General features: G+C 45.7%; 1 protein-coding gene across 2 annotated transcripts in view; it reads left to right on the forward strand.

The window, feature by feature from the left end:
• Nucleotides 1-342: 342 nt before the first annotated feature.
• The window catches only part of nlgn4xa (neuroligin 4 X-linked a), an 84,287-nt gene continuing 66,621 nt past the window's right edge, over nucleotides 343-18,008 (forward strand). Inside the window, exon 1 of one of the 2 annotated variants that reach the window (XM_031322952.2) lies at nucleotides 343-751. The gene's annotated coding sequence lies outside the window, so the exon portion shown is untranslated. The remainder of the gene's footprint in view (nucleotides 752-18,008) is intronic. The other variant, XM_031322953.2, reaches the window with a different exon arrangement.

Raw genomic sequence — 18,008 nt, forward strand, 5'->3', positions numbered from 1 at the left:
CCAAACAGTTTTTTCTACTCTCGGCTTCGTGTTACGTAATTTGCCGGTCTTCCATGATTGGTCAACAGTTCCAGGTAGGAACTACTGGAGTGTTTTTTTTTTTATAGTTTGGAACCCCCCCTCTCCCCCCACCCAGATTTGGGCTGAGCCCCCCAATGTTTACAACGTCTGGCTCCGCCCCTGCTGTGTGTCATGTGCCAGAGCTGCCACAACACAGCGGCTGGTTAAAGGGTGATTGAGAGAATGCGGCAATCTATTGGCTGCAGGCTTAGAAAATTTCAGATGGTGTAGTCCAATGGGGGGGGGGGGAAGAGAGAGAGAGAGAGAGAGAGAGAGAGAGAGAGAGAGAGAGAGAGAGAGAGAGAGAGACCTGGTTTCTCTAACACTAATCTTGTCCTCGCAATACACTCTCTCTATGAGAGCAATTAGATTCAGCACGGTTCCCAGAGCCTCTGCAATGACTCATTGAAACATCTTATGTGCTGATAGAGAGAGCCGCAGTTTTTTTTCTCCCCCATCACACACACGCACGCGCGCGCACACAGGACGTTGGCTATAGCAGGGCTGCCTTTCAGTGCATCGGGACTTCTGTACTTTGGATTTGCAGATTTGCAGCACATGAGGCTGCCCGCCTTGGCTGGCTGGCTGGACGTGCACTTGAGGCTCTCTGTGTTTTGTTTTTCCTGCTGTGTTTCTTCATCTCAAGTCTGGACTTACATAAAGAGTGGGACGGCTGGAGATACAGGCTGAGGTAAGTGTGCTGCAGGCTGCATGTGATGCGCAGATTTTCTTCCAGCAGGGAAACATGGCTATAAATGTACAAATAAATCCTCTCTCAGACCCTCGCTGACAGCTTCTGCGGACGCTTTTCACTCTCCCAAAAAAGGAGCACAATAAACAGGGAATTCATCCACAGACATTTGTCGTTTTGACAATCCGAACTTGTTATAAAATCATCATAAAACAGGCGTGATACAGAGGTTTTAATCCGCACAGCTACGCAGCTTCTTGCGCACTTTACCTCGACTCCAGTTGGGGAACAAATGCTCATTTATAAATCAGGGGTTGGCGCTTTAACTATAAAACTCGTTGCCAAAAAAAGCAACAGCTCGGTTAACTTTAAAAGGAGAGCGGTGTGTGTGTGTGTGTGTGTGTGTGTGTGTGTGTGTGTGTGTGATGTCGCACACAGCGCTTTTCTCTCAACATGCATAAAGCGTTTTAAAACCATTTCACACCTGCGTTTTTCAGCCCCAACTCTTTTGTGTCTGAGGTGCAGCGTCTTCTCTTCCAGCAGCTCTCTCTCGCTCTCTCTCTCTCTCTCTCTCTCTCTCTCTCTCTCTCTCTCTCTCTGTCTCTCTCTCTGTCTGTCTGTCTGTCTGTCTCTCTCTTTCTCTCTCTCTCTCTCTCTCTCTCTCTCTCTCTCTCTCTCTCTCTCTCTCTCTCTCTCTCTCTCTCTCTCTCTCTCTCTCTGTCTCTCTGTCTGTCTCTCTCTTTCTCTCTCTCTCTCTCTCTCTCTCTCTCTCTGTCTGTCTGTCTGTCTCTCTCTTTGTCTCTCTCTGTCTCTCTCTCTCTGTCTGTCTGTCTCTCTGTCTCTCTGTCTGTCTGTCTCTCTCTCTCTCTCTCTCTCTCTCCAAGCAGCCACAAGATGGTGGTGTAGATATCTTGATGTGGGTTTGGAGGCGGGTAAAGGGGTTGTGAAGGGAGGGAGGGGGATGGGGGGCAGGGTTGAGTGGGGTTTGTGCTTTGCATGATTTTTTTACAGCTACACCGCTGCTAATGCTATGATTTTCAGCTTGTGTTCATACTGGGTGGCATTCACACAGGCAGGCTGCTGGTTTAACATGGGATGACCTTGTGTGTGTGTGTGTGTGTGTGTGTGTGTGTGTGTGTGTGTGTGTCTGTGTCTGTGGGGGGGGGGTGTCCTTAGTAGAGCTGTCATGTGTGTCTGTCCTTGTAGCTTTCTGCTGTAACAGTGATTTCCCAATTTGGGATTAAGTCTATCTATCTATCTATCTATCTATCTGTCTCAAATTATTTTTTTTGGGTTTGTATAATATTGTACGAAAAGTTATGCACACCAATTCGTATGACATCCTACGAAAATTACAGCAATCACAGAGATCACATGACAAGTTTATCGGTCTTTACAGTTTTATATTTAGCAGACAAAAGGTGACTTTGGGCGAGGTGACGGTCTTTTCAGAGGCCATTACAGTTGAGTTTAGCTGACAAAAAGTGAGCGTCATGCAGCGACGACAATTAAGTTTAGCCAATAAAACGACTAGTTTGGATTAGAAAATAGATTGTGGTGTGGTTTCATAATCGATTCATCTTTGAAGCTCTAAAGATGTGTGTCAGCTCTAACTGATAATAAATCCATCTCTAATGACATCAATTCCTAAAAAGTGTGATATCTTCCTCCAGTGCAGCTCAGCTTTGACTCATTCGGCTGCCTTCCTTCGCCATCTTTCACAGAGAGGGGGGGGACATTGCAGGTGTAGGATTAACACCGAACGAGTACATTTGAAGATTATGGTAAATCGTTGTTTGACAGTGACTGAGAGAGCTAGACGTGTACGACTTCTAGGAATCTGCGTGTTGATGTTAAAAACATTTGAGCTCTGTGTCCAATCAGAACTTCTTCCTTTGTCTAATCCTTTTCCTTTTGTTCTTTTTTCAACAAACTGCACTGTTCATCCAGGATCAAAGTCATTTCAAATGAAAGTTAGGCCTACAACATTCACACGCAACTCCGTAATCTCCTCCTGCATGTTCCAAATAAGATGGAGAATTTCTGGAACATGTCAGGACACAAATGCAGCAAATTGGTTTTATTTGTTTTTTTGTCAGACAATAATCTTTGGCCTTTATAAAATGTGCACTTGTGCTTTTACCTTAAATCTCCTTCCACTGACCCCCAGTCTTCCCTGCTAAATCTGGCCAAAATGTTGCAGTTTTCATGTAAAAATGGCAGCACATTATGTTTTCAGCCTCTCAAATATGCTCTTTTCTGTTTTATATCTTATTAAACTGAATATCTTTGGGTTTTGGACAAAAGAAGACATTTAAAGAGTTGGATTTTGAGAAACTGGGATGGACATTTTTCACCATTTTTCTGAAATTTAATTCACCAAATGATTAATTGAGTAAATAGACTAGAATAATCGATAATGCAAATAATCGTTAATGATCTTTCTTTTAGTCACCTCTTCTTTTAACCCCCCCACCCCTCCCCTGCTCATTGAATCTGACTCTCAGGGGATTCTTGTGGATGTTGGGAGTTGATTTTAAAGCAGCCATATTATGCTCATTTTCAGGTTCATAATTGTATTTTAAGGTTGTACCAGAATAGGTTTACATGGTTTAATTTTCAAAAAACACCATATTTTTGTTGTACTGCACCGCTCTCTCTCACTGCTGCAGATCCTCTTTTCAGCTGGTCTCTGTTTTAGATACAGAGTGAGACCTCTTTTCTTCTTCTTCTTCTGTACTATCTTTGATTGCACTTGCACATGTGCAGTAGCTCAGATGTAGATCATGTCAGCTAGCTAGCTCCATAGACAGTAAAAGAAAGGCTGTTTCTACAACTTCGGTCAGTTACAAGGCAGGATTAGCTGGGAGACTTCTAAATGAGGGCGCACATGGAAGTAGTTCTTTTGTAGATTATGGTGAACTTGTGTGTGTTGTAGCAGTGTTTTGCTATTGAGAATGAGGTAGCATGCTAGCGTTAGCATGCTAGCGTTAGCGTTAGCATGCTAACGCTAACGCTACGAGCTAATGGTTGCGGTTAGCCTGCTCGTTTCGGCTTGTGACGTCACAAGCCGTGCCGATTTTGACCAGCTCACCCAGAGACTGAAGGCAGGACACATTCAGAAACTGTATCTCACTCTAAACACCATGGATGGATTTTTTTCAAAGTTTGTATGTGTGTGGAAGCACCAGAGACACAACATAACATCCCAAATCCCAGAAAAAGTGATTTTTTTCATAATATGGGCACTTTAAGTTACCTATATCTTCTTCCCTGACCAGAAGTCCTTCCCGAAATAGTTGTCTTGTGTTCTGAATGAAAAAAAACTTAAAACAGGAAAAGTATGAAGGGAAATGCCACAGTTGAAGTTGTAATATTACACTTTTATTCTGAATATGACAATATTCTAAATTTGATACGGTCATGTAAACAGGATATTCCGTTCTGAATTTAACATTTTCTGATTAAGATGTGTGTGATATTCCGGTATTATTCAGGTTATAGAGGGATTCTTTGGACATGTATACAGCGCGTTCAGAATCTGTGTCTCAATCACGGTTTTTCTGCAGTTTGTGACAGTTTATGGCCTCTCGTCTGTTTACGGCTTACGGTCAGCTCTGTGCGTTGCTATGGTTGCACACACATACTTTTAAATATTATGAAAGACTTGGATAGCAACAGGTTTTTGCATATGAGCCGACTTTTTCAAGAAGCTGGTTGAAGGAATGAAAGAGTCTGCCACCGCTGGAACACTTTGAAAGAATCCTGTTTTGCACAACTACATGTAAATGTGAAGATTAGCTGAATGTTCCCTTTCATTAGCCATGGAAACAGCTTAATCGGAGTATTGTCTTTTTCAGAATAAAGGCAAAAAAATGATTATTAAGTGCATGTAAACGATGATTAATGATTAAGTCAATTAGTAATCATGTTAGGGCGTTTGTTTGCTTTGGTCCGAATCAGTTGATGGGTTTGTAAACTTGGAGCTGTTTCCCCTTGGTTCGGTATCGTATCACACCTGGAAAATCCAAGCGTACCAATTGGTCAGATGTGTCTGGGGCGGGAGCAAAAAAGTAAATACAGGAACAAGGTCCTGTGTTCTCAAGGGGGTCAGCTTCTCCTCGGACCACGAACCTCCTATGGCGCCATTTTAATGCTACAAAGCCATCACCCCCCGTTAGCATCCCATTGACTGCCATTCATTTTGACGTCACTTTGACAGAGAATAACTTTACATCTGAAACGTTTAAAGACTCTATTTGTCCATTGTTTATTTCTAAAGAAACACGACAATGTATAAAAGGCTCTATTACCTTGTAGCTCACGTTATGGCTCCGTTGTAAAAATAGGCTAACGATTGTGTCATAACCACGCGACTTACTGTCTCATAGTAGAGGAATTACCGTATAGTACAGGAGAAGCGCGCAGGCAGTTTCGTCTCACATTAGCTGTTTAAGTTTAATTACTAATGTTAACTATCATTTTAGTGATCAATAATTAGCCTGTGTCTATGTTATCTCCTTACATATACCTACGCTCTCCGTCTCTGCTAGATTGGGAATGATTGAGATTTCTCTTGGCACAGCTACCAGAAGACTTCCAACTTTCAGACACGTTGCTCACGGCACATTTACGTCGTCTCTCTCAGTTGGAGGCTGTGCAGTAACGCTCAGCGCTCACTGGAAAAGTGCTTCTAACAGCCTTCACTGGTCTCCGTCCAGAGCAACGGGATCTGTTGGTCCATTCTTATGTACAGTCTATGTGTGTTCTGGACTAGTGCATATTTGTTGCATCTCCATGGTCAAACCAATTCATTTCATTTAAATAATCCAACATTGTTTGGTGAGCGACGTCACTATATCTACTCTGGTCACCGAGACTTCGCTCTGCTCTGCCGGCGTCTGTCTCCAACTTTAGCGGCAGCTGGTTTGACCACGGAGATGCGAGTGGCGGATGGCGATTTTGCCTGTAGTCTCTTTCTGTGAGAGAAACACTGAAGCTGCTAGTTTGCTGCTCTGCCGCATTGCAGATTGCAAAGCACACTTGACTACAGGAGACATTAGCTCAGAGTGGAGGAGTAAATATAGTTGGTGCGGTACAAGATCAAATCACGTTCTCACCACAAACAAACCGCTCCAGAGTTTAAGTGAAAGCATAGCTTTTCCGAATCGGGCCGCTTGTTTTGGTCCGCTTTCGGTGTGCATCCGAGTGTAATTGCCACATTCCCACCTGCCCAAACGAACCGCATCAAGGGGGAAAACCAACTCTAGTGCAATTGACCCGAACTAAATAAGGCAGGTGTGAAAGCGCCCCTTAAATAATCGTGATTGTGATTTTTTCCATAATCGAGCAGCCTTAGGGTTAGGGTAAGGGTTAGTCCAATGTCCACTGCAGGCCTCCCATCATGTGTTCCATCAACACATTCATGGAACAGGTCGATGCTAAGCAGGCGGTTGTTTCCTGATTTGTCTGTGTAACGTGTAGCCTGTTTTGTGTAAGCAGAGCCGCTGGAGCTCTGAAGATGGGATTACTGCACAGTGAGACGTCCTTGTTGTATGCAAATCCCACACACTTTCATCACTCCAACGTTCCTCTGTTGTGTGTAGAAAGTGGTAGCCTATTAATCAACTTTTCAACATTTATAATAATATAACCAATTCCCATTTTTTCAACTATTCCTACTGCTTCACCTACTTCGTGCACATTCAAGCCAGCATTCCAGTGTAGGGGCAGATTTTCTAAAAACAATTTAAATCTTCCACATCTCCACATCCACATCCACATCAACATTATTGGTATTATTCAACTTTTTAATGACATCCATACTAATGAAACCCATTCCCACTTTTTTTTAACTATTCCTACTATTTCACTTTACTTACACATTCAAGCCAGCAATCCAGTTTAGCATCAGCCTTTCAACACACAGCATTCACACTGCCATTTCTACCGAAAATGCATTCTCTAGTTACTCTAACATTCCTCCGTTGTGTACAGATCTGTTAACTATATGTTTAACCATATTTGGAGGAGTGAAGAGAGTTTAGCAGCCTCAGGTGAACATTTTTCCTTCCCTGAAAAACTCCCCCATAAGTGGTTTGTTCCAGCATCATTCTGACCTATATTTAGGTTTGTGGTGGCGGCGCCCTCTAGTGGCCGTAGTAGTTCTGACGGGAGCAAAGCAGGAAGTAAGGTGAGGAAGTATGGGCAGGTTGAGGGGGTGGATGGCTCAAAGAAACACAGGACTTTCTCCCAGGAGACCGGGGTTCATGTCCCGTTTGAAAAGAAAAGGAAACAGAGAGTTTTTTTAACTTTAGGGAACAAACGGAGCTACGTCACGTTCTGCGTCACGTGGTAACCTTCAGGAAGTGAAGTCACGTGTGATTTGAACCCAAACCTCCATCTTTTTATCAACTTGACTCAGTAGTTTTGGTGCTCTAATGTACGTAACGCTCAAGGTTTTAAACACGCCGTTAATGTTTGCAGTTTGGTTAGGTTTAGGCACCAAAACTACTAGTTAAGTTTAGAAAAAGATGGTGGTTTGGGTTCAAATCAGACGTAACGTAGCTCTGTTTGTTCCGGTAACAAAGTTTGTTTTAAAAGAAAACGATTGTTTTGCATCTATTTTTAGTAATGTGTAGGTTTACTGTTGTTTTGTGTGTATTTTTTTGTCATTTAGCATCTTTTTGCATCTCTGTAGTCATTTTGGGTCATTTGTCATAATAGTTTTTTTTTTCAGTAACATTGTGAGTCATGGTCCTATGGGCCCAGTAAGCCTGTGTTTGGTAATCCATCCACGTTCAGAAGCACAGGCCCAACATATACAGTATGTATAATATATACCGTCTGTATACGTGGTAATTATCATCTGCTGTGACATTTCACAGTTGGGAGGAAAGGATCACTCTATAATGATTGAAGCACAGAGCACCTTCGTTGGTATTCATGAGACTTTATCTCCTGTAATCGTTAAGAGTGAGAACAATGTTCACAATCTCCTGTGTGCTCCGGAGAGACACAATGCTCACTCTGCAATCACAGCTTATCCAAAAAACACCACATTATTACAAATGTTTTATGGTTTGTGTCCGTTTTCAGTCATTTAGCGTCTCTTCGTCGTTAGTTTTGCATCTGGTTTTAGTCATTTCTAGTCTTCGTAGTCGTTATGTGTAGCTTTTTAAATGGTTTTGCTTTTATTTTCAGTCATTTTGTGTGTCTTTGTGATTCTTTTGTGTAGGTTTATGTCATTTAGCATCTTTTTTTGTGTTTTTTTTGTCCCTTTGTAGTTTTACGTCTACTTTTAGTCGTTTTGCATCTACTGTGGTCATTCAGTGTAGGTTTATGACTGTGTCTATTATCAGTCATTTAGCTTCTCTTTGTGGTGGGTTTTGCATCTGATTTTCTTTTCTATGTCGTTTGGTGACGGTGCCACCGTGTGAGTTGGCTGCAAACAGCCGCTGATGTTTCTCAGATAGAAGTTCGTTATATAACAGCCCCTGTAGGCAAACAGCCAATGATGAACAGCCTGCGGCTACACTTACATTACAAACAAAATGATGTTATCAAGGCCGTTCATCTCCTGTTGCTAGGGTATCTTAAATGACAGAAAGAAGTGGCAAAATCGGGGAAAAAAGCTGTAATCTTGGCTGCCATTTTTGTAAATTTCCTCCATATTTCGAGTCACATTACTGCTGGAACATATCCGGTTGTGTAGTATTTGGTTTAGAAGCCTTTATTCATGATTTGACGGTAGAAAGTGCTGATATACCACAGTTACATACACTCATATTCATGCTACATGTAGCTACATGCCAACGTCAGAGAAACCTGTAATCTTGGCTGCAAATGTTATTTCACCCAAATTTCGAGTCACATTCCTGCTGGAACATGTCTTGTTGGCAAGCTTTTGGTTTAGAAGCCTTTATTCATGATTCTTTATGGTAGAAAGTGCTGCTATTCCATTACAATCAGTCTGCGGCTGCAGCGGACTGTACAGAGACTCCATAGATACGTAAACGCCGACCATTCAGAGCAGACTGTGCTTTTTTAAAGAAACAGGCGCCTCCAACAGAGCGTCTCAGACAGAGGGGGGATACAGGTGTATTCAGACAGACATATTTGCAGATCATCCGTATCAGTGTTTCATTTGACTGATTTGGACTTGGACTCGCGGACTGAGGACTCGAGACTTGACTCAGAATCGAGGATATATAAAATCGGACGTTGGATGAAGTTTCTGACTTAAAGGGGTGGTTCTGAATTTTGGACATAGGACCTCATTTCTAAGTTAGCCAGTGTGTTATTTATCAGTGGAGACAGTTTTCAACACGTTTCATCCAGTGCTTCCAGTTGCAGAGTTAGCTGGTGCTAGGCTAGCGCAAGTCAACAGTATCTGCTAGCCTGCCATTAAAAGCAGTCTTACCCACTCCACAGTACACCCGAGGCAAATAAATTATAATGCCAGACTATCGATGTAAATGTCTGTTGATAGAATAATGTTAGAATTAAAACTACCTTTGCATCACATTGAAATAGTTATACTTTGTTCCCTGTAGTTGGTAGCATAGGCTACAGCAGCTTGCGGAGTGATATTACCTAGGCTACTGAGAAAGCCGGTTTACATGACAATCACACAAGTTTATTTACCTGCTGCTGTGAGCTCCAACTAATTCCACTCTGCCAGGCTATAACTCACATAATGTACATGAAAGCACATGGGCTAGCAATTTGCATGTAAACTGTCCGAGCTTACATGACGTTTCTGTCAGCAATTACCTAAAGTTAGCGGTTAGCCCAGCCAAGTATCTACCAAGAGTGTAGCTATACCGTTAGTTAACGTTGTCACTCTCCACAATGCACTGAACAGTAACGTTCCACTAACGTTGTCATTCTCAATCTATCAGTAGCAGCTAGGCTAACGTTATGAAAGGGGCTAGCTTTATTAGCTAGAGTAACCTACCGAAAGTGATTACCTGTTCCTCAATAGCTGTTGATGCATCTGGAAAGACGGATGGAACCGCATTCGTTGTCAGTGACTTGTGGTCCTTTAGATTGCGGGGTTTTTCAAAGTTGTCTGGTCTAAAATGATCACTACACATTCGCCAGTTGAGTAGAGTCTCAGCCGGTATCTTGATGTCCAAGCCAGCAGCTACTAGGTGTCCCGACTGGAGTGCGCTTCTCTGTTTACTTTATGGCGCAGTACTACTAACTGGAGCTAAGTAAAATTCCGCCACTGCTGAGAAACTAGTCCCTCAAAATGTAATGCGATCATTGAGATGCAAGGGTAGTTTTATTTCTAACATTATTTTATCAACAGACATTTACATCGATAGTCTGGCATTATAATTTATTTGCCTCGGGTGTACTGTGGAGTGGGTAAGACTGCTTTTAATGGCAGGCTAGCAGATACTGTTGACTTGCGCTTAGGGCTGTCCTCGACTAAATAAATTCTTAGTCGACTAACAGATTTTGTCGATTAATCGATTAGTTGATGTAATTGACAGAGCTGTGCTCTTTGAGAGGTGATTAAGACTAGAAAAGCACAATATAAATGTAGTTAATGAACCATCTGTAAAACTGAGTTTCTCCACAATTATTCCTGCAAAAGCACCACTTTAAATATTGTGCTTACCAGAAATGTGCTCATAAGTTTCTTGGAAATAAGTAATTAAGCATGAATAAGCATAAAAAATGACTCAACTAAAGAAATCTTAGTCGACTAAGACCAAAACGACCGATTAGTCGACTAATCGACTAAGAGGTGGCAGCCCTACTTGCGCTAGCCTAGCACCAGTGAACTCTGCAACTGGAAGGACTGGATGAAACGTGTTGAAAACGGTCTCCACTGATAAATAACACACTGGCTAACTTGGAAATTAGGTCCTATGTCCAAAATGCTGAACCACCCCTTTAATAGGTTATAAAAATTTGATATAAGATGTTACACTTTTTCCTGTTTTGGCCGGATTCTCTTTTTTTCCCTCAGTCACACATCGGACAGCGCTACCGCTTGCTGTCCTTGCTTAACCACACACTCACTGACGTCACTCACTTAACGCTGCTGTTAGGTTCTTGGAAGTTGACGACCCCAGAAACAAATTAAATCAACCCCGGAGGGGCGAAAGAGAGTCCGGGGGAGGCAGAAAGCCACTGGGGACCAGGGAACAGAAAGTCACTGGGGCACAGCGCCCTGGGGCACAGGGAACAGAGCGTCACTGGGGCACAGCGCCCTGGGGCACAGGGAACAGAGAGTCACTGGGGCACAGGGAACAGAGCGTCACTGGGGCACAGCGCCCTGGGGCACAGGGAACAGAGTGTCACTCGGGACTGAGAGAGAGCTCGGCAACAGGGGGCAGAGAGGCCTTGGCAACAGGAGACAGAGAGCAGCAACGAAGGCAGAAGCCTTCAGGCGGCCGAACAGGTTGGCGAAGGTAGAAACCTTCTGGTCACCGGCGATGAAGGCAGAATCTCTCTGGTGGCCGTACTGGATGTCGAGGGCACTCAGGCGGCCAGGCAGGACGTCGAGGGCACCGAGGCGGATGGCGGCGAAAGCGAAGCCTCTCAGGCGGCCGAACAGGTTGCCGAAGGTAGAGCCCCTCAAGCGGCCAAGCAGGACGTCGAGGACTCCGAGGCGGCGAAGCCTCTCAGGCGGCCGAACAGGTTGCCGAAGGTAGAGCCCCTCAAGCGGCCAAGCAGGACGTCGAGGACTCTGAGATGACTGGCGGCGAAGGCGAAGCCTCTCTGGAGACTGGCGGCGTAGACGATATCTCACAGGAGGCCGTCCGTGAAGGCGAATCTCTACTGGAGGCCAGCAGCGAAGGCGAATCCCTTCTGAAGACCGGCGACGAAGGCGAATCCCTTCTGAAGGCCGGCGGCGAAGGCGAACCCCCTCAGAAGGCCGGCGGCGAAGGCGAACCCCCTCAGAAGGCCCGCGACGAAGGCGAATCCCTTCTGGAGGCCAGCGGCGAAGGCGAATCCCTTCTGAAGGCCAGCGGCGAAGGCGAAACCCCTCCGGATGACAGGCAGACCGAGCAGGAGAAGGGGCAGCTGGGCTGAAGACAGGCGACAAGTCGGCTGGGCTGAAGACAGGCGACGGGTCAGCTGGGCAGATGCCAGGCGACAAGTCGGCTGGGCTGACCGAAAACCAGGGCAAAGTCACTAGGGATGTCTCTGGGGCTCCGGAGACCAACAAAGCCTCAGGGGCAGTCTCTGGGACGCCGTAGACCGGCAAGGCCTCTGGCTTGCCCGTAGGCGTGGACTCTGGGAGAGTTGTCGACGTGGACTCTGGGAGGTCAGTCGACGTAGACTCTGGGAGGTCAGTCGACGTAGACTCTGGGAGAGTGGTCATCGAAGACTCTGGACGACTGGAAGACTCTAGCAGAGCGGTCATCAGAGACTGGACGACTGGAAGACTCTAGCAGAGCGGTCAACGGAGACTCTGGACAACTGGAAGACTCTAGCAGAGCGCTCATCGGAGACTCTGGAAGGCTGCACGTCAGCGGAGGTTCTGGGAGGCTGCACGTCAGTGGAGGTTCTGGAAGGCTGCACGTCAGCTGGAACTCAGGAAAACTGCACGTCAGCGGAGATACTGGATGGCTGCACGTCAGTGGAGGTTCAGAGTGGCTGCTAGCAGGCCGAGGTTCTGGAGGGCTGCTAATCAGCTGGGGATCAAGGGAGCTGCTAGCCAGCCAGGGATCTGTGAGGCTGCCAGCCAGCCGGGAATCAGGGATGCTGCTAACCAGCTGGGGATCGAAGAGGCTGCTAGCCAGCCGGGGTTCAGAGAAGCTGCTAGCCAGCCGAAGCTCAGGGCGGCTGCTAGCCAGCCGGGATTCAGGGAAGCTGCTAGCCAGCCGGGAATTAGGAAAGCTGCTAGTCAGCTGGGGATAAGGAAGGCTGCTAGCCAGCTGGGAATCAGAGAAGCTGCTAGCCAGCTGGGGATCAGGAGGGCTGCTAGCCAGCCGGGGATTCCGGATCAATGACAACCTGGGGACACTAGTGAACTCGGAAACGTTAGGAAACTCGGGAACTCTAGGAAGCTCCGGGAAGCTGGTCAGTGCTGGGACACCGGGCAGCTTGGGGACACTAAGGAGCTCGGGGACACTAGGAAGCTCGGGAACACTAGAAAGCTCGGGGACACTAGGAAGGCTGCTAGCAAGCCTGGAGTCAGGGGGGTTACCAGGTGGCCTGGAGTCGGGGAGGTTGCTAGCTAGCTGGGGCTCTGAGAGGCTGCTAGTCAGCCAGGGCTCAAGAAGGCTGCTAGCTAGCCTGGATTCAGAGGGGCTGCTAACTAGCCTGGGCTCAGGGAGGTTGCTAGCTAGCTGGTGCTCTGAGAGGTTGCTAGCTAGCCTAGATTCAGGGGAGCTGCTAGCTAGCGGGAAATCTGGGAGGCTACTAGCTAGCCGGGGATCAGAGAGGCTGCTAGCTAGCCTGAGCTCAGGGGGGTTGCTGGCTAGCTGGGGCTCTGAGAGGCTGCTAGCTAGCCTAGATTCAGGGGAGCTGTTAGCTAGCCTAGATTCAGGGGAGCTGTTAGCTAGCCTAGCTTCAGGGGAGCTGCTAGCTAGCTTAGCTTCAGGGGAGCTGCTAGCTAGCTTAGCTTCAGGGGAGCTGCTAGCTAGCGGGGAATCTGAGAGGCTGCTAGCCAGCCGGGGCTCAAGAAAGTTGTTAGCTAGCTAGGGCTCAGGGTCTGGAGAGCTGCACGCCGGCCCGGAGTCAGGAGAGCTGCACGTTGGCCCGGAGTCAGGAGAGCTGCACGTCGGCCCGGAGTCAGGAGAGCTGCACGCCAGCCCGGGAACAGAAGGGTTGCACGTCAGCTCGGGAACACTGGTAACACAGGTCAGCTCAGGCTCAGGTCTGAAAAGAGGTTGATGCAGGGCATGGCGCTGGGAGCCATGTCTTCCCTCCCTCCGTCTACGACCTCCACGAATCCCAGTAAAACTGGTCAGCTCTGGAACACTGGTAACACTGGTCAGCTCTGGAACACTGGTAACACTGGTCAGCTCTGGAACACTGGTCAGCTCTGAAACACCGGCAACACTGGTCAGCTCGAACACTGGTCAGCTCAGGAACACTGGTAACACAGGTCAGCTCAGGGCTGTTGGACATCGAGGACTCTGGGCTGAAGAGAGGGTGAAGCAGGGCATGGCGACGGGAGCCGTGACGTCCCTTTCCCAGTCTTCAGCCTCCACGGGTCCCAGGAAAGATGGCCAGACGGGTACCCTCCAAGGACTGCTGGGGGTCGGAGGTGTACGCCGACCAGGTAGCATAAGAGGAGTTGCTAGCGGGAATACTGGTCCTCTGATTAACAGCTTGAAAGCTGGCGGCTTTGGCATCCTCAGTACGTCTAGCACACTTAACTAAGTACTGGTAAACAGTCAAAAAAGTCTCTGGCTCTCCTCCAGATGTAGAACTGACAGGACTAGGCGTAGGCTGGGTGACGGACATAAAACCTGTAGTCAAACTGCTAGCCGGTGGAGGAGTAGGAGTGGAAACAAATCTTTGAATCCATTTAGGAATTGAGTCATTAAGCCAGGGCTTTTCTGACAACTTAACACGAGCGAATGACAAAATTGAGTCCCTCTGGAAATCACAGTCAGCCTCCTTCCACATGGTTTTAAGCTCAATCATGTCACAAATTATCTCGTAAAGTTCATCTGTCTTAGACTGTACATGTTCCATTTTTCCCAAGTCCGTGGATGCAGCCACAGTAGAAAGAAAAAAAAAAAAAAAACTGGGCACCCACCGGAAAAAGAAGCCACTCTGCTGGGTCCAAGTGGTCAGATCATTCTGTTAGGTTCTTGGAAGTTGAGGACCCAAAGGCAGAGAGCAGGCAGGCAGGCAGGAGATGGCTTGAGTTCAGGAATTTATTGCAACCAAAAAACACAGCACAGAGGCTGGAAAAACCACAGGAACAAAATAACACAGAAAAACTCACAAAAGGACGCAGGGAAGGACATGAACACACGCAGGGTGGCAGGGTACGGACTCAGACAGACAGACAGACAGACAGACAGACAGACAGACAGACAGACAGACAGACAGACAGACAGACAGACAGACAGACAGACACTAACATACACATACAATGATCTGACACAGGACAAGGGGAACACAAAGACTAAATACACCGGGTAACGAGTAAACGCAAGACAGGTGACACCAGGGCTGGGGAACAGGTGGAGCACATCAGACAATCACACAGGCGGGAAAACACAAGGTAAAGCAGGACAAGACAAGACGGAGAACAGAGAGTATCAAAATAAAACAGGAAACTAAGCAAAATGCAGAACAGAAACAGACTACCAAAATAAAATACACACCAACCCATAACAGCTGCATTCTTGCTCTTTTAGTGCATGATTCGCGGGCAGGTTCTTTTCTCTTTTCCCTTTTGTATTGGTTAGATGGCTGTGTTATAATAACAGAAGGTCTGCACTGGCATTCAGACAACTTTGCTCATGATGCCCATTCAATTTGCCAGTGTATTCATTTTTGTGTTCACATAGCCATCTAATCACACCGGTTGACATTCTTGTGAAATGTTTGTGTTATCGTTACAAAAGATCTACACTGGCTAATTGAATGGGCATCATGAGCACAAATGTCTGAATGCAACAATTCCACCACTCTGAAAAGCCAGTTTTGGGGGAGAGTAGTTAGCAGAACTGTTTAGAAGTGGACTGTCACTATAAATACGTTCCTGTAAGTTACTTGGTCGGAAAGAGACTCATGTTCACATTTGGAAAATGCAAAGAGATGCGCCCCGGATCGTGAAATTCACCTACATGGATTTTACATCCAAAGCTGGAAAGAGCAGCGCTAAATGTTGTGTGTGTGTGTGTAATCCAAGAATTGAGGAAAAGACTGGGACAACTTCAAACTGTAACAGACATCTGTCACGGCTGCACCCAGAAAAGTAAGTAAAATGTTTTCCATTGGCTAATGTTAGATTTAGCTAGAAAATAACGTAGCAGCTGAAGTGACTCAACCATCGCAGATGCCACTTTGCTGTTTTATAAGCCCACAACCAAGCGTTGTCTGTGTGGGGTTTTGACATGTTTAACCACAGTTGCGTATGCCATATCGGCATTGCTTTCCTTGTAAACTGCAGACCTGAAACTGCTTCAGCTATTACATCATTTTTCGATGATGGGCAACAAGGGATCTACGACACCAAACATCCACATCAAAAGTGATGCCCTTGTAAAAGATCTTATCATTAGCTGTTGCTTGCCTCTCTCCATTGTTGACAATGAGGACTTCAGGCACTACCTTCATGTCCTGGACCCTTATTTTAGGCCTATAGGAAGATCCACTATCTCCTCTGTGACCATTCCAGGAATGGTAAAAGTTCAGAAGGAATGGATAAAGAGCCAGCTGGCAGAAGCATCGAGTGTTGCTGTTACTACAGACATTTGGAGTAATCGCAAGATGCGGTCATTCCTTGGAGTGACAGCACACACAGTGACGGTCGTAAACCATGTACTCAGCCTTCAGTCATATCTTCTTACCTGCGAAAGAGTCCATGGCAAACACACCGGAGAGAAGATTGCAATGATGTTTGAATGCTATGCTGAAGAGTATCTGATTAAGAATAAGATCAACTTTGTCATCACTGACAATGCGTCCAACATGAGGAAGGCATTCCAGGCCAGCTTTCCACCAGAGGAAGATGAGGCTGCAGAAGTTCATGATCCCAGGACATTCATGGAGCCGGAGGATGAAATCTGGTAAGACCTGACACCAGAAGATCAAGAGGCAGTCAATGCCACTCTGTAAGATGCAGAGACTGTCATGCTTCACACATTCACTGCAGTTGGTCATAAAAGATGGTCTGAAAGAAGCCAGTGGGCTGCCAGGCACCCTAGCCAAGCTGTCCCATGCAGCCAACCTCCTCCACAGTTTATTGTCCACAAGGGTGGAAATTTTTCTTTGGCTCACCAGACAGATAAACATACAGACAACATCTCAGACATGACAGTTGAGTATAAAAAATAATATGAAAAGAAAAAATATCAGGATAAAACAGAATAAATATACTTAAATTTATTAAAATAGCAGTTCAATTTGATGTTGTCACTTGGTGTGGTTGAGGATACTGATGGCATTTGGAATAAAGGATTTTTTAAAAACACTTTTTGCCAGAAGCACTCTGAAGCGCCTCCCAGACTTCAGGAGCTCAAACTGGCTGGAAAGAGGGTGTGTACTATCTGCAGTGATTTTCCTAGCTTTCTTCCTCATTCTGTCAGTGTATATTTGGGTCAGGTGTTTTTGGGGTTTTCCCATTATTTTGCTGGCCATTGACACTATCCTGTTAAGCTTGTTCTTGAGTTTGCAGCTTAAATGGCCAAACCAAGCATAGAGATGAAAGGTTAAAACACTTTCAGTGTGTGTGGTGTATACTAGCTCAGTAATCTGAGCACTAATGCCCAGACAGCTCAGTCTTCTAAGGAGACTGAGTCGTGAGCATTTCTTAAAAATATAGTCTGTGTTATCTGAAAAACTCAAGTAAGGTCAAGAACTGCACCTAGGTACTTAAACGTTCCCACAGTTTCAACTGCAAGGCCATTTAATAAAACTGGCTCTGGTGTTACGTCTTGTTTTTTGCAAAAGAGTAACTGGTTTGTCTTTGCCACATTGATCTCTAGCTCGCTGTCATTGCACCATGCTTCAAGTGCCTTTATGTGTGCTAGATAGGAGGCCTCACCAAGGGGATCAGTTTTTTGTAAGAGGCCAACTAAGGCCATGTCATCAGCATATTTTATCAATTTAAAGGTGCTATTATTTATATAAAACTCATTTGTGAATAGAGAGAAAAGCAAAGGGGAAAGAACACTGCCTTGTGGGCAGCCTGTACTGATGGTATGCACTCGTGACATTAACTGTGTATTGTGTTTTAAGTTTCAGTTTTATTAAATAATTGCTTGAAGCATTTAAATTAACTTTTGTGTTGGAGTTTGTAACATTCCAAATTGTCAATGTTGACTAAAAGATTTTCATGTTTACTGTACAGTCCAATATCAGTTTCGGTATTTGCCTTGAAAAAGGGGATGGTGATGGCGCAGTGGATATGACCCATGCCTTTGGTGTGGGAGACCAGGGTTTGATTCCCACTGCGATACATCAACCAATGTGTCCCTGAGCAAGACACTTAACCCATAGTTGCTCCAGAGGCGTGCGACCTCTGACATATGTAGCAATTGTAAGTCGCTTTGGATAAAAGCGTCAGCTAAATGACATGTAATGTAATGTAAAAAACCAG

Source organism: Sander lucioperca, chromosome 24 (genome assembly GCF_008315115.2).
Source record: "Sander lucioperca isolate FBNREF2018 chromosome 24, SLUC_FBN_1.2, whole genome shotgun sequence".
Classification (NCBI taxonomy): Eukaryota; Metazoa; Chordata; class Actinopteri; order Perciformes; family Percidae; genus Sander; species Sander lucioperca.